We start from the raw sequence: 15,585 nt of genomic DNA, 5'->3' as shown, positions 1-15,585 counted from the left end.
ATGAAAAAAAACAATTCTTCATGTACATTACTAACAGCATCTTAGAGTTTAAGAACTTACATATCTACTTCAGTGAATCTAGTTTATCTTCTTATGATTTATGCCCTCCATTCCCTTTTCTTCCTCAACTCAGACCAGTGGAAATTTGATGACAAGATATGTGTTCTGCTTCTCAGAAGTAACGTTGTAAGTGTTATGCTGGAGTTCACAACTCAGCAGGGAAATGTCTGATGCTAAGAGAAGATAAGTGAAAAGCATCAGCTTTGGAAAAACCCAGACTTACTGGGTGCATCCCCATGAGTGTGCATACACAGTTTACAGTGCCTCAAAACCATTTGAAGCACCACATACTGCACATGGTGCACATGCACCCATGCACCATGCTACTAATTAGCAGTGCAGCAGATTTTTTTTTACACCGGGAAATCCCAGCGTCAAAAAAAAAAAAGAAAGCCACTAAAAACAAGCGGTGGACCACATGTGGCAGCAATGTGTGCCTCCAGAAACCAGAGCCTGACTGGCCAGTGGAGGGGCCCCAGACTCCTCTACTCCACTAAGATCTCTTTGCTGCGTACCAGAGTGCACGCACAGAGGCATGCCTTGGGACAAATAGCAGCAATACAAACATGTGCCACTGCTATTTGTCCCATGGAAAATGCACACTCCTGAACGTACATGCTCGTTGGGGATGTGCCCACTATGTCTGTGGGACACTGATGATACCACGGACCTTTTCATAAGATAAATTAATGGTTTGTTCCTGAATCATTGGCTAGTATTTCCCTCATTGCTACTGTTGTGAAGTAGTGCTCTGTACAAATCAGCTAATGCTGATCATTTTAAACCTACTCCATAACAGATAAGATCAGAGATTAACAACAGGCTGGTAAAAATGTCTGTGCCCTCTCTTAGGAAAGAAGTCACATCATAGCTACAACTCTAACCACCCTGGTGCTATATAGCACTTGTATTGTACCTCAGCATCTTTCCAAGTGTTTTCTGTTACTTACTTAGCAAATGTAAATCTGCAGAGCCAAGCAATAGCCTCCTTGTTAACTAAGCTCAAAGTTTTTAATCTGCCTCTTAGTTTGTAGAGGGGACACTCCTCAATAATGTGCGACATTGTTCGTGTCTTTCCACAAAAGCACGATGGGTTAGCACTGAGGCCCCAGCAATGGAGGTTGGCTGAGCAGTGGCCTTGTCCTGTCCTGAACCTGTTTAGCAGAGACCACTCTTGCCATGTTAATTCAAAGCCAGCAAGTTAAGTAGGATTAGTCACAAGGAACTTATTTGTGACTTTCTGTGTTTCCAATTCCTTGATCCAAAGGGTAGCTGCAGATCATGTTTTCTATAATTAATAACTATGATTTAGCATATTAAAATATAGAGAAAAATCCTATTAAACAAATAAACTTTAAAAACCAAGGATTTTAAAAGAGAAAAACTATTTGCCAGCATTCTTATGAATCCACTGTAAGCTGCTGTTTATTCATATCTCCCTTAATACTGATCCAAAGTACACATATAGTTAGGAAGCCTATATTTCCTTAGGAAAGAAAAAACTTCTACTCTAATTATATTTTCTTTCTTTCAGTTCTTGAAGCCTGTAATTCACTTCCTGGAAAATGACAGCCTTTCTGAGATTTGCCCCGTCTTTAGTGAAGTAGGCTGACAGATGAATGCATCTGCTGGAAAAGGAAGAGAGTGAGCCAACATATGGAGTCAGAAGAGGTCACAACAAATAATGGAAAATTATTTTGGAGAACAGGCTTTAATCTCCAGTTAAGTTCTGTTTTAAGAATGGCTGAGGAGAAGCAGCAGTTATTTATTTCTGATCAATTAAAACTTGTGCTAAAAGGAAATAGGTCACACCAAGGAGACAGGTAAATCACCTTCTCATTAATATCCTGCCCAGATAATTAGTGAGTAGTGGCTACAGTCTAACTGATTCCTTTACCAGAAACCTTGCTGGCTAAATCATTCCTTCCCTTTGTTCCTCCATAATTCTACTTACTTCTTACTTAGTTCTATTATTTCATTCACTGAAACATTCCCTTTTCAAGTAACTGGCATTCATTTTACTAGGGTACCAATATTATCTTTGTTAATTAAGGTTTTCTAACTCCTGGGATGAAAGACAATTTCAGATTGGGCATTATTATACTGTAAATCAAGAAACCTGGGTTCTGTTCCCTGCTGCACCTCAGAGCTACTATGTGATCCTGGGCAAATCACTTCAACAATCTGGTCCCATATTTTCCTTCCTACCCTTTGTCTTGTCTGTTTAGACTACAGGCTCCTGTATTATTGGACTGTGATTTGGTTTGCTGTCTCCAGTGCCAGGAAACAATAAAAATACCAATGCTATCAATGCAGCTTCATCTTCTAACCTTGCTGAGTTAGAAAATATCTGAATTGGTGGCCACGATTCATTGAAACTTTGCATGGAAACATGCAACGGGAAATGTGAGAATTTCTGTGTCTTTTCCAACATGCTTCCAGAAACCATGCTATGGGACATTCAGGACTCAATAGAACTACTTTTCACTGAGATGACCATACCCACTAGCATTGCTGGCTGTTATGTGATGCCTCCAGCATGCATTATGCTGATGATAACACATCAAAGAGGGAGACCCAATAACTAAAGACTAAGGATTATGATATGGTTGCCTGTCATAGAAGGGAACTGGACTCAAATGATCCAGAAGTTCCCTTCTGGACTCAGCCTGGAAATGGTCTTCTATTAAAAGTCATTTTCAAACCTAGCCAGACAGTGTAATAAACGTAAAGCAGTGATACTCAACTGGGGTTCTATGACACCGGGGTGCTATAAAGTGCAAAGAGAAAAAGCCAGGTGTAAGAAGATAAACAAACAGATAAGCCTAGGCTCAGTTTTGTCCCTGCCTAGACTTCTGAAAGCAGGTAAATACAGAAAAAAATTAATTCATTTTGAAATTGAAGGGCTGCTCAATTCATAAAAATTGTGGAGAGCTGCCTTGAGTCTAGGAAAGTGAATCACTGGTGGTAATCCCTTCTAGTAGAGATCCATGTTTAGCAGAGGCAGGCTTTCTTTTACTGAGAAAGCATCAGCAGAATATATACTGGAACATCAGAATGAAACTGCTGTTAGTAAACCAAGTGAGATTGCATGCCACTGAGCTTTGGGAAAATAAACTAGCTTGTGGTCCACTGAATGCCCTTGCTTCCATGGCTGTTGGGAGACAGTTGACATGCACTGCTAGTAATTCCACGCCTAGGCCATGTTCAGAAATGAGGGGGAGACAGAATGCTCATTACTCAAAGTTATGATGGTCTACCCTTTAGTAACTGCACCATATGGTCCCTTGATAAAATACCTAGAAAAGAAAAGAACTAAGAGTTTTGTAAACATACTCATCCATTCAAACATTTTTGCAGTTACCAGTGTAAGAAAAAAACCCAACAAAAAGCGCTTCATGCCTGTCCCACATAGTAAAGTGCAATATTTACTGAATGTAGTCAGAAATATATTCAGACACATACAGCTGCTATATCTATAAACTTGTTTAGCCTGATTCTGCTTTTGTATTCGAGACTGAGGTTCACTGATGTGCTAATGCTATGATATCAAAGCAAGCAGAAAAATGCAAATTGCTGAAGACACAGGAGTCAATCCTCAAGCTTTAGTTAGTTGGTCATTTTTGTAAGGATATGGTAGTGAAGCAGTGCCATGAAGTCTGGAGATGAACCCAAACCAAAAACCACAATTGGTGCATGGATATCTAAGGCCATATTCTGACCCTGATGATATTGCACCAGATTGTGTCAAAACTCCAGGTGTGAATGGCTACTAATACTGGGGGGTTTTAGACTGCACCTGGCAAATGGAATATAATACAGGCATTTGGTAAGAAGCTCTTTCTAAACTAGACTTACTTTCAAGAGAACAGAGTGAAAACATGCTATTAATGATGAGAGGTGTCTAAATAGTACCAACATGGAAATATTTACTTTGCACCTGGAGCTGGAATACAGTATCATAAACTTGTCAGATCTATTCAAACTATATACAGAATATATTTGGAAAAGGTTGTAAATAGGAAAACATTCAATCTTAGAACACACGGCACAATATTATTTTTATTCATCATTTCTGTGCAAAGCTATGCTGGCAGCTCTCAAAAAAAAAAAAAAAAAAGGAACAAATGCTCTCATTCCAGAAATCCATATAGTTCAGAAGCATGGCTTCATAATGACTGGAACCATATACACCAGAGCAAGGTAGGAGAAATTCTGCTGTGGACATTATACAATAAGCTGCTCAAAGAGGTTTGGTAGAAACTTCTGCCAGGTTAGAGGATAGGAAAACTCTGGCCATGCACAGGCATTACATTTATACCAGGAGAATCGCGGTTCTCCTGGTGAAAATGAAAATCATGCAAGAATTCACTGTATTTCGTTTGGGGGAAACATGCCCCTTCTGGGAGAAACACCTTCCAGGTCCCAATACAAAAGACCTCCCTTACAAGAGAGTTTCTCTTGCAGTTATCAACACTTTTATGCTCCCCTCCTGGTCTGGTCCAGGAGAAGAAGGAAGCAGCAATGGCCGCTCCCTGATTATTCCCCCAAACAGGGACCATCATTTGGGGAACAGGCTAGGGCTTTGCCCACTGCTCCCCTCCCCACCTGGGCCAGTCTGGAAGTGGGGGAGCAACATCCACTGCTTCCTGAATCTTCCCCAAATGAGGCAGTCCCTGGGTTGGGTAAGAGGTGGAGAGGCTTTGCTGGCTCCTTCTGGCTTCCACTTTGCAACCTCTCATCATCCACTTGGGCAGCGAGGGCAGGGATTGCAAAGCCCAGGAACCAGGAATCAGGCTGAGGCAGGTTGTCATCAAGCTTAGTTCTTGGCCGCAGACAGCCTCCCCTTGCTGCTCCTGCCACCCAGATGGGGCAGCAAGGATATACCATAGGGAAACTGGGAGCCCAATGCTGCTTCCTGTCCTCTCCCCAAACTGGATTCCCCAGTATGTAGGGCAGGTGGTGGACTTTGTCCTGCTGCTCCAGTCCTCCTAAGAACAGGAGCAGCCTCTGCTCCCCACATTTTCCCAGATGAAGATCACCTCGGTCTCGGGAGGGCGCAAGGAGCAGAGGAGAGGGGGCAGATGAATGCCTATACTATCCCCTCTCCTAGAATCATTTTTAATGTGGAAATGTGCCACTGGTAACAAGGAGTGCCTGTTTGCAACCCCTGTCAGTTGACCTGCCTCTAACTTAAAACAAACAAACAAACAAACAGTTTTTGATCTTTTTATCTAATGTAACTCATGTACATTCTCGATAATCACAGAGACATGTACCCATTTATTGAATCTGGTTGAGTTCTTGGACAGAGCATCTTGTAGGAAGGGGTTCATATATTAATTAAATCCTTCATAATTGCACTATGACAGCAGAAGCGCTTGATTTGTTTTTATCTTACTGTATCATATTGTTCCTTATTTTGCTTAATTGTCTTCCTTCTAAACGAAGCAGTCCCCGTGCTCTGTTTGTCACTTTCCTCAGTCCAAAGTCAACAAGTGCCACGTTCACCATTTTCCTTTCTCGTAAGTGCCTTTTTACCTTTATTCCTAATTAAGAATCCTATTGCCTTAACAAAACACTCCATTTCATAAATGTGCATCTTGTTACAATATTCAAATGCTTTGCAATAGGCAATGTGCTCAAACATTAAAGTTTGTCTCTGCTGACAGCCCATGACCACATTGTATTTTCCCCTATTTGACTAGCAATTAAAATCCTACAAGTACTACATTACTATTTATGCTGGAGAGCGTCTTTGAAATCTGTGGCTGACCACTAATTATGATTTTCCCCCTACCTTCAGATATACTGACTGCATGAAATATAGTAGGCAAACTAATTACAATTTGACAGATCCCATCTTCAAGACAAGCCTCCCAAGATAACAATTTCCCTATTATTAGTGAGGAGCTTGATCTCTCTTTCACAAAGGCACCTTGTCTCCAACTCTCCAAATGTCACAGCAAGTGGTTTACATAATCGCGCTGATTTACCTACGCAGTACCATGTGGAGAAGATTCCTTGAAAAAAAAAAAAAAACCGCAACAAACCCAACCTAAGATTAAAAAATTGCTCAGATACCTTTCAGAGTGGGATGTAGGGATCTGGTTTAGTTCTCAAGATAACCTCCTGTCAAGAGTGGTCACTTGAGATAAAAGATGACACAGGCCTCTGTGGGTAACAGTTCCTTCAAAGTACACACCTCAAAAGCAGGCTCATTTCTTAACCTAACTGTTTCTCTTTTAATCCTGTTGCTCTGGTAGTTACACTGGTTAGTGCCTCTTCTACTTGCATAAACTACAGCTACTGCACTCTGTCAAACCCAAAGTGGAAACCAGCAAGGGCCTCTTCATCACTGTCTGATCTCAAGTCTGGAACTCCCAAAGGAATCCTTAAAGCCTGCTGCCTACAGCATGCATGATCTGTGGCATTCATTTTCCAGCCTCACAGGATCTACCTAGACAACCCTGGGCTATCAAATACAATAATTATACTACAGTATTAATTATAGTTATAAAAATGCAACTGTATCCAAGCCTTTATGTATATTTGGGGAGGGAGAATGTGCTTTAGTTTCTTAGACTCATATACCTTTCTAATTTTTAAATCAAGACAGACATTTCACAGTCAGCTTCTTGGCTGGCTTTTATTCCTTCAGTATGTTTACGTGATAAATATTAACAGTTGTGTTCACAGTGAAAATTTCAGCTGCTTCATGAAGAAAACTATACACTTCACAGTCACGTAACAAGAACGACATGGTAAGACAAATGCATCTGGACTTTGAACTTGAAAACTTCAAGAGCTCTCCAATAAACTGGAGGCAAAAGGATGAAGTCAAATAATTCAGCACCTTTGGTCAGAAATTAGATATCCTCCTTTTCCTCTCCCCAGAGCCCCTCTATCATAGCATGTTTTCTGAATGAAGGGGATACTACCACAGGTCTCTAGTGCATTCAGTAACAGAACTACCCTGGTCATAACAGCACCTTCTTTCAAATATTCAAAATACTTGCCTTTCTGATTGCTGCGATTATGAAGAGGGGTCTGTGTAACTCGAAATGCTCAGACTGCTAGACCAGCTTGTATAGACAAACTGTGATTTGCCTGGTCCAGCTCTCTTCAAATTTTTTACCTTTTTAAAATAAAATCTTTAATGCTATACCACAAGGCAGAAAAGTTGAAGATTATGATAATTTTCTGTTATTATTCGGTGACCATGACTGATACTTTCTTATCTACATTTCTCTTGCTAAAGACATTTGCTGATCTTAAACCTGGCTTGAATGAATAGCAATTGTTCCCTTCTGGTTTTGAAGGTACTTTGTTTGTCTACCCCATTCACTGGCCTGAAATCAGCAAGGCCTCAGATGGCTGTTGCTATAGCAACTCTGTTCATTCAACACTGGCATATAATGAAGACAATGTGTTTTCCATTTAGATGAGTTTTAGAGCAAAAGAGAGAAGACTCCTGCTTAACAGTCCCCTAGAATACTGAGGTAATATAATCAGGTTTCTGTAGTACCAGTAAAAGCATGATGTGAGACTTAGAGAGAAAAAGAAAGAAAGTTACACTGATATTTAGCAATAATTACATGACTGGCTAAATTAATCAACAGTGTGACCGCATTTTGTTATGTTTTAAAGACTCATCCTTTGAGAATAGAAGTAAAATTCACTCGCATCCAGAAAGCAACTGCTCTTCATACTTTTTTCAGTTAGAGTGACATTTTAAACTTCATCAATTTGATAATACAGTCTTGGGAGCTTTTTCTTTAACCCTGTCTTTCCTTACGTGGAACTGATGGGGGGGGGGGGGGGAGTGGGGGATCCAAATATGTTTGGTTTCCTTTTTTCCATGTTTATAAACAAATTGACACAAACACTCACAGAGGGAAATAATCTGATAGAACCAACTTTTTAAAGTGAAAATTAAATTTGCATATTAACCACAGTAAAAAGGTCATATTATGTGGTATAGGAAATACAGCTACATTTTTAGAGAAAACTATAGCAAGCTAAAATTACTGATAACACGGGACCCTGATGGGCTTAAATCTTTGCATGACACAATGTGCGTTTATCCATGAAAGATATAAAATCAGTGAAGATGCAGACATTTCTTTGACTACATATATGATGCATATTTCATACACGTGCCATAAACTCTAGTTGCTAGTTTAATTTTGTTAATAGTGAGTGTAAACTGAAGAGTGTGCCCTGAGAAAGGGAGCAAGTGGGGCTTTTCCGACGAAAGGCAACAAATGCCAGGAAAGGTCAGTTGTTTATGGTTTGCACAGGATGTACTGTTATATATTACTTGCAGTCTATTGTTGAACAGGACATTTTCAAAAGAATCTTTGCAAACACAGATTATTTCCTGCAAAAAATGATATAGAAAAAATATTTTTGTCTGCTGATCCATGAGTCATAGACCCCCACAAAATGAAACCTTTTTCTAGCTTTTATGTTTGTCTAATTGCCTTGTGGAATTCAGGCAGGAAAATAAATAGGGGCTTTGAGATCCCCAGCAATAACAACAACAAAGTAGAAAATGGAAAGGAGACATTATGAGTTTTTCTTCTATTTGCAGTGGAAACAGTGACTTGAAAAGGTTTCACTTTTCCATTGTTTTTGCACAGCAGTAGGGAGCAAACGCTTCCTGAAGGGATAGCCAGTTTTCCAAGCTCAGCTGAAGCCCAATATTTTACAATTCTTCAAACAGGAAACATCATGTTTCCAATTTACAAGTTCTACACTTAATCAAGTAAACCCCCTCTTATTTCACTCTACAGTGGCAGTATTGGTGTCAGGAAGGTTTTTATTCCTTTTAGTAATCTTATTCATGATATTTTTGTTTTAATAAGAAAATAAAGTGGATTTATGTAAACGGGAATGAGGGCAAAGGACTGTTGTTTTTCTACCTTCTAGTTTTGTTTCGTTCCTTATTACCGTGAAAAATGTTGACTTAATATGTAGTCCTGGTTCCTGTTTATTAAATTCCTATTAATAAATAGGATTTTTTTTTGCTTTGAGTGCCATTCTGCAATATTTCCCAGAGTAACGAATACTGTAAAGCTAACAGATATTTTTAAAGCCAGTTTATACAAGTGAACTGCGACACTACAGACATTCAGAGAAACACTACAATAGTCTCAAACTTTGGAAGGTCAACAATGACTATTGCTACTAGCTTGCATTTCTGAAAACAAAAGCAAAAACAAAAAACATTCCTCACACACAATTGTTTTTGCATTAAAATATATGTCATTTCCATTTAGCTCCCAAATACAAGATTTACATTGACAGAGCCAACAAATATTTCTATATTCTTCAAGGGAGCTGGCTTTGATAGGCTGGAAACCTAGCGACTAGCTACACATTTTGTAACCCCATAGAAGGAAAAGGAAGATGCATGTCAAGATCTGTGCCTGCTCCTTTGCAGTTCTACAGCTGAAGAAAGCAGTCATGTTTATGTCTGTCAGATCTTTCCTGGCTCCTCATTTGTGCTGACAGCCTACAGCCTTGCTTCAGCCCTTACAAAGCTTAAAACCTGCAGCTGCACTAGCTGGCATGCCTTTTCTAGTTCCTTTCCCTCCCATCTCTCCCCCGCTTTATAACTTTTTGTGTCTAGATCAAAGGAACAAAGTCACAAAACCTGACTGAGCTCCAAGTACAGACAAAGAGTGAATTTTAAAGGATGATTCGGTCCATGTTTTTATATATATATTTATTTTTTTTATGATCATTTTTTCCTCTTCTCTCAATTTCAAACAAACATTCCTTATTCTAAAAGGTGACTACTTTAGTGATGTCAGTTATTGTCAGAATACCAAGAAACAGGCACCACTTATGCAAGGAAGACAGCAACATAAATCAAGACAAACTTGGTGTATTTGAACTTACATGCTTTGTCACTTCACACCTTGAAATGTAGTCCTTTTTCTCCTGGCAGTTAAGATTCAAGGCTATAACCATCTGGATAAAAATAAGACAAACCCCCATATCACAGAAATAGCCCATTGAAAATATAGATTTAAATGCAATAGCTACAGTTACGTACAAGTAATGTAATAGTTCCTAAAAGAAACACTACCTGTACTCATCACTCGTAACATCTAAATAACCAGTTTTTTTATTTTAGTTTCCATATGAAGATGTATGTTCAAACCTTAAAAATAATTATAGCTACGTAAGAAATTAGGTTGAATGTGGCTTTCTAGATTCCAGAGATAAACTTTCAAGGTAACTTGACAAACTAGCTCTGAAAACAACCCATACTAACATTATTCAGGGCAGGCAAACTACTCAATAAAGGATTCATTCTTTGAATGAAAAATGTTTGCAGCTTTAATACTGATTGGAAACAAAATGGATATGAAAAAAAATAGTAAGAAAAATTGTAAGAAAGTCTACATGCATTCAGGCAGCGATTCTACAAGGTGCTAAACATGTACGTATGTTCTATATGGCCCAAATGTCAAGCATGTGGGTATTTCCCCTAAAATAAGTGGAATAACTGACTTGAATTTTAGTCACGTGCCTAAATATGTTAGTAAATCAATGAGTCAAACAATAACTCCCATCACCCCACCTTACTCCTTAAGTTTCAGTGGATCATTTACTGATATTTAAAATATAGAAAAATACACTGGCTGCAAACAGTGTATTTTTAATAAACAAAAGGAATAGATTATCACCTGGTAAAATTTGTCACACATCCCCAGAAGTCAATACAGCAATGAAAAATTAAGTCAGCTGAGAATCTGCTCCCCAGTTTCCTTATTCGTGTTGCAAACTAGGCCTGTGCAAAGCAGCTACTATTCGCTTTGGATTCAGATTCAGCTGATTCGGGGGACAGTGATTTGATTCAGTGATTTGAATCACTGTCCTGATTTGATTCAGCCAAATTCGCAGCAGCCAAATTTCCGAATGTCCGAATCAGCCAGGCCAGGCCCACCCCCCAGGCAGGGGGGGGGAGGGGCGGGGGAGTGCGATCCCTGCTGCCCCACGTCAAGTGGAGGGCTCTGCATGAGCCCCCAAAGCCAAGGCCACTGCAGGAGTGCTGAGTTCCAGGGCTTTTCTCTGTTTTTTCTTAAAGGCCTGGAGCTGGCCTGGGCGGAGCACTCATGGGGAGGCTGAGGGACCAAGGGGGGGTCGGGGGGCTCGTGGCAGAGCCCCCCATGCAGCGTGGGGCAGTGGGAGGCAGCAGGGATCACTCCCCCTGCCTGGCAGCACCTGGTAAGCACTGGGGCTTTTCTTTAAAGTACCAAGCTGGGGCAGGGGGGGGCAGTCATAGGGGGGTTGGGGGAGCCAGGGCGGTCAGGGGGGCTGGCAGGGGTCCCCCCATGGCCCCTCCCCCGTCCCTCAGCCCCCCCCTCCCCCACCCCTATTATTTACCAGATCAGAGTGGCTGTAGCTCCCTGCTGCAGCCACCAGGAACTGCCCGAATCATCAACACTCTCTGAATTTTTTCCAAACATTTGGAGAGCTCTGAATTGATTCAGACCTTTGATTTGGTCCCCTGATTCGATCTGGATTCAGAGATTCAGCCACCGAATTGGGCTGAATCTCCTCCGAATCGAATCACTACCCAAAGCTTCGCACAGTCCTATTGCAAACATCTTGGACTATAAAAGAACTAAACTATTTTGCCTTATTTATATTGCTTTTAATTAAATTTTCCTTTCACCATATGTGCATGTACAGCAGCTAGAATAATGGAGCACTGATTTAGTTTGGAATGATAATTTAACATTATATTTAACAAAGAAGTGCTACATTTCTGCTAACTTACCATGCTTGATTTAATATGAACAATGAAAATATAAGGTTCTGTATTTCAGCGTTCTGGATGCAATGTTCTAATACAAAAATAAATATGATTTCTTCAACCATCAGCTTCAATTTGGATTTTTTGTTTTTAAGTCATCTGTAAACCAACTGAGAGTCATTCAGATTGCTGCATACCCAAACTTGCTAGCAGATGTACATGCACTTTCACATGGGCAGAGGGGGTGTCACTACTGGATCCTAGTTCAGAACAAAACTGACTCCCTGATGTATAAACTGTTTTGAGAAAAAAGCACATAAGTAGTTTTTTCATAAGATACACATATATGCTTCTGGTAGTTTGCAATTACTGAACAAATCAAAAGGAAGCTTTAAAAATGTTAATTATAATTAAAATATGTTAATACTGAGATTGACAGGTTATGCATGCCTGCTTATAATCTAGTAAAATAATTTATTCTTTAGACATACCAAAGTTCTTAACACTCTAGATTTTCCCTCACCTTAACAGATAATAGTACAAATTTTCAGCAACATATTGAATTTTAAGGGACAAAATTAACTGAACTAAAAGTCCAGTAGTTCCTAAATTACTCTTCTTATACAGCATCTGCTAAGAAATGCTGTGTAATAGAGCTATTACTGCACTAGCAAACAACATGGCTAAACTAAATCCCAATGTAAACTCCTGTTAGAGGGGTATTACATTGTTTTCATTGCTCTGTGTGTAGAGTTGCAGACTTTAGGATAATAATATTGCTCAGTAATAGCGATAGTTTAATTTCATGTTGTAACACCCTAATGACTTTATTGTTTCACTCCCATTCCAATTCCAATAGCTATTACCATTTAAACACCTGTATTATCAAAGAGTTGTGCATGAATGCTTTCTGGATAATTTACTTACGTTACAAAAGACTAATTCAATGGAAGGCTATATGTTTCTCTAACTGTTGCACTATTTATCTTTTCTAGCATAACTGGAATCCATCAGAAGAGTTTGCTAAAATTAAAACAACAAGTATATAGTCATACTTGAGTTGATGAAGAGTACGTATTTCCTTCCATATAATGACCAGAGACAGGCAGAAAAATAATGGAGATTCATTTTTATTTTTCAGGTATTTATAAACAAAAAGTGGCAAGGTGGCAAATTAATTGCTTAATAAAATAAACTTGAATTAGAATTTGGATCAGAGTACAATTTGACTCAGTTTATTTCAGTGTTTCAGAAACAGGATCTTGATACTGACCCAGTTCTGACTGGAGAGCTAAACCTTTCAGATTGTACAGTCAAAATAATACATGTAGGCTGACAATTTAACATTAAAAACAATGGATGAACTATCCTTTACTATCTGAAGAATTTAGTTGACTTCTCTACAGTTAGGCAACAACATGACACCAGTATTAATTTCACTGGAGTGTATAAAAGTCAAATGCTTTACACTTCATGAATGTGACAAAAAGTAAAAAAAAAAAAATGAGCAACGAGATTGAATTATCCTTCCTATTAAAACGTATTCTATCAGCCTCTCATTATATTAAATTATTACTGCTCATCCAAAAAAGTCTCTCTCAGAAGTTTTGTGTCTCAGCATTTTAATTAAATTGAAAAATTTAAGAATTGTCTTGAAGTTCCAATTCTTTTAATTTTTCAATTAATCCCCTAAATCGTGTCATATTATTGGCATCCTGTAGATGAAGTAAAGACACCTGAAGAAATGGGTACATCAGAACTAGAAATAGTTGCTTAAAATGTATTTTTACACACAAACACTTAACTAGTTGACTAAATTCTTTTTCATGATAATCTGTTTCCCTAGCCAAGTGAAGGCAGACTCTCTCATACTGGAGGCATGAATTGTTGGAACAGTAGCATTTTAATGATCTCCAGCAAGAAACTTACAAAAATATTGTCTTCAGGAAACACAACCATATTCATCTAGTTACAACTCAGCTATCCACTAATTTGGTTGGAGACATGTTTCCAATTTGTAATAAAGTTTAGACCTTACCAGTAATTTATAAGCAGCCTAAACCATCCTAAGAAGGTGAACTAAATTAGCGCCGGGAATGGTTTAGCCTAATCTAACCAACATCCATATACGTTCAGAATACAGCCCTGGGGCTGAGAAAGCCAGCTGCTCACCTCAGCCCTGGGACTGTGCTCTTCCTACTCCTCACCCCCACCCTGACTCCACTATCTTTAGGTCCCTTACCTGCCCACCCCCAGCGAGACAGCCCCACCCTGCAGATGCATCACCGGCTCCCAGCAGATCTTACATTTAAGGTGTGATTAACCATTTAATCATGTCTTAAGTGGTCACCCTGCCACACATTCAATTAATTAATGGCATGATAAAAAAAAGAAATAAGCTACAAAGGTATTCTACAAATTACATGAAATAGCTTTGTAGCTGCTTCCTACCATGCCATTAACTGAATGCGTGGCCAGGGGCCCCTACAGCTGAGAGCCATCTGCTGATCAGAGCTCCCAGTTTGGGTGGCCCATGTGTACCCCTGAACCTGGGAGATCCCAGATGACCCTGCTCCCAGCTGTGGGAGGATGCATCCCTATAGCTGGGAGCCCCATCAACTCACAGGGCTCCCAGTCACAGGGGTGCCCCATGCACACCGCATCTGTTGTGGTCTTGCAGCTGTGGGGGGGCTTTATATACCTCATAGCTAAACAGTGCATCAGCTATAGTCTGCCAGCCACAAAGGTGCATGGAGTACCCTTGCAGCTGGATTAGCATGTCAGTTGTGGTTTCCCCATTGTGATTCCCCTGCAACTGGGAGCCTGTGTCAGCCCCACTGGCTGGGAGCCCTGTGGCCAGGAGCTCCCAATGGCTGGGACATCCTTGCTGGTACACGGGGAGTCTGGGATTGGGCTCCCCGGCACCAACAATAAGGCATGATAAGTTCTGATTCATGATCCTACGCTCATGTCTTCTGCCATGTACGCGTGGCATGGCAGGAGATGCATGGCAGGATCTGCTCTGTGAAACACACAGCAGATCCCATCGGGTCTGTATCTGCATGTGTACAGTGGCTCTATGATCCAGTATATCCCTGTAAACAGCACTGATTTAAATGATACTCTCATAACAGACCACTTTCTTTTGAGGGACTAGGTGACCCCAAGAACTAAGATTCCTATAATGGAACTTTGACATTCTAATATCCCTGGCCTGAAGCAGGGCTGGTTTATGTAAGTGGTAGTGACCATCCACTGTGACTATGTTAGTTCCTACAGAGCAAACTTCAAGTACATAAGCCAACATCTTTATGCAAAGGTGATAACCTTGATGTCAGAAATGAATATGTTTGGTAAGAAGTTTATAGAAAACTTGTATTGCCACTATTGTTTCTATTCTTCCAAAGTTAACATGTTATATATCTGACAGACATGCATACGCACACAGAGCATATAAAAGGCTCCATCCTGGGAAATGAGGTTACTATGACATTCGTGAGTTACAGGATTAAAACCTAGTCTAAATAAAAAAAAATTGATTTTATTTAATAAATGTAACATTTAATGTATTGTTCACTGAATTGTTCACTACTAATAGAGAAGCTTTCATTAATGCAAGATTTACGTTTAGGCTAAAACTTAATTAAGAATGACATTATACATTTTTTATCCCTCTGAGAAAAAAAAATGATACTTGTATCCCCTGTGTAATATAAATGTAAATACCTGTGCTTGAAAGCAAATCCTTT

General features: G+C 39.6%; 1 protein-coding gene across 11 annotated transcripts in view; it reads right to left on the bottom strand.

Moving 5' to 3' along the window:
• ZMIZ1 (zinc finger MIZ-type containing 1) overlaps window positions 1-15,585 on the bottom strand; it is a 518,414-nt gene that overhangs the window by 274,819 nt on the left and 228,010 nt on the right. Inside the window, exon 1 of one of the 11 annotated variants that reach the window (XM_019497111.2) lies at window positions 9,970-10,041. The exons of the other annotated variants lie outside the window; for them this stretch is intronic. The gene's annotated coding sequence lies outside the window, so the exon portion shown is untranslated. Of the gene's footprint in view, window positions 1-9,969; window positions 10,042-15,585 lie in introns of those variants that run through there. 11 annotated transcript variants of the gene reach the window in all.

The sequence above is a fragment of the Alligator mississippiensis genome, chromosome 6 (assembly GCF_030867095.1).
Source record: "Alligator mississippiensis isolate rAllMis1 chromosome 6, rAllMis1, whole genome shotgun sequence".
NCBI lineage: Eukaryota > Metazoa > Chordata > Crocodylia > Alligatoridae > Alligator > Alligator mississippiensis.
The sequence above is the reverse complement of the archived record's forward strand: the minus strand, read 5'-3'. Positions and strand labels throughout refer to the sequence as shown.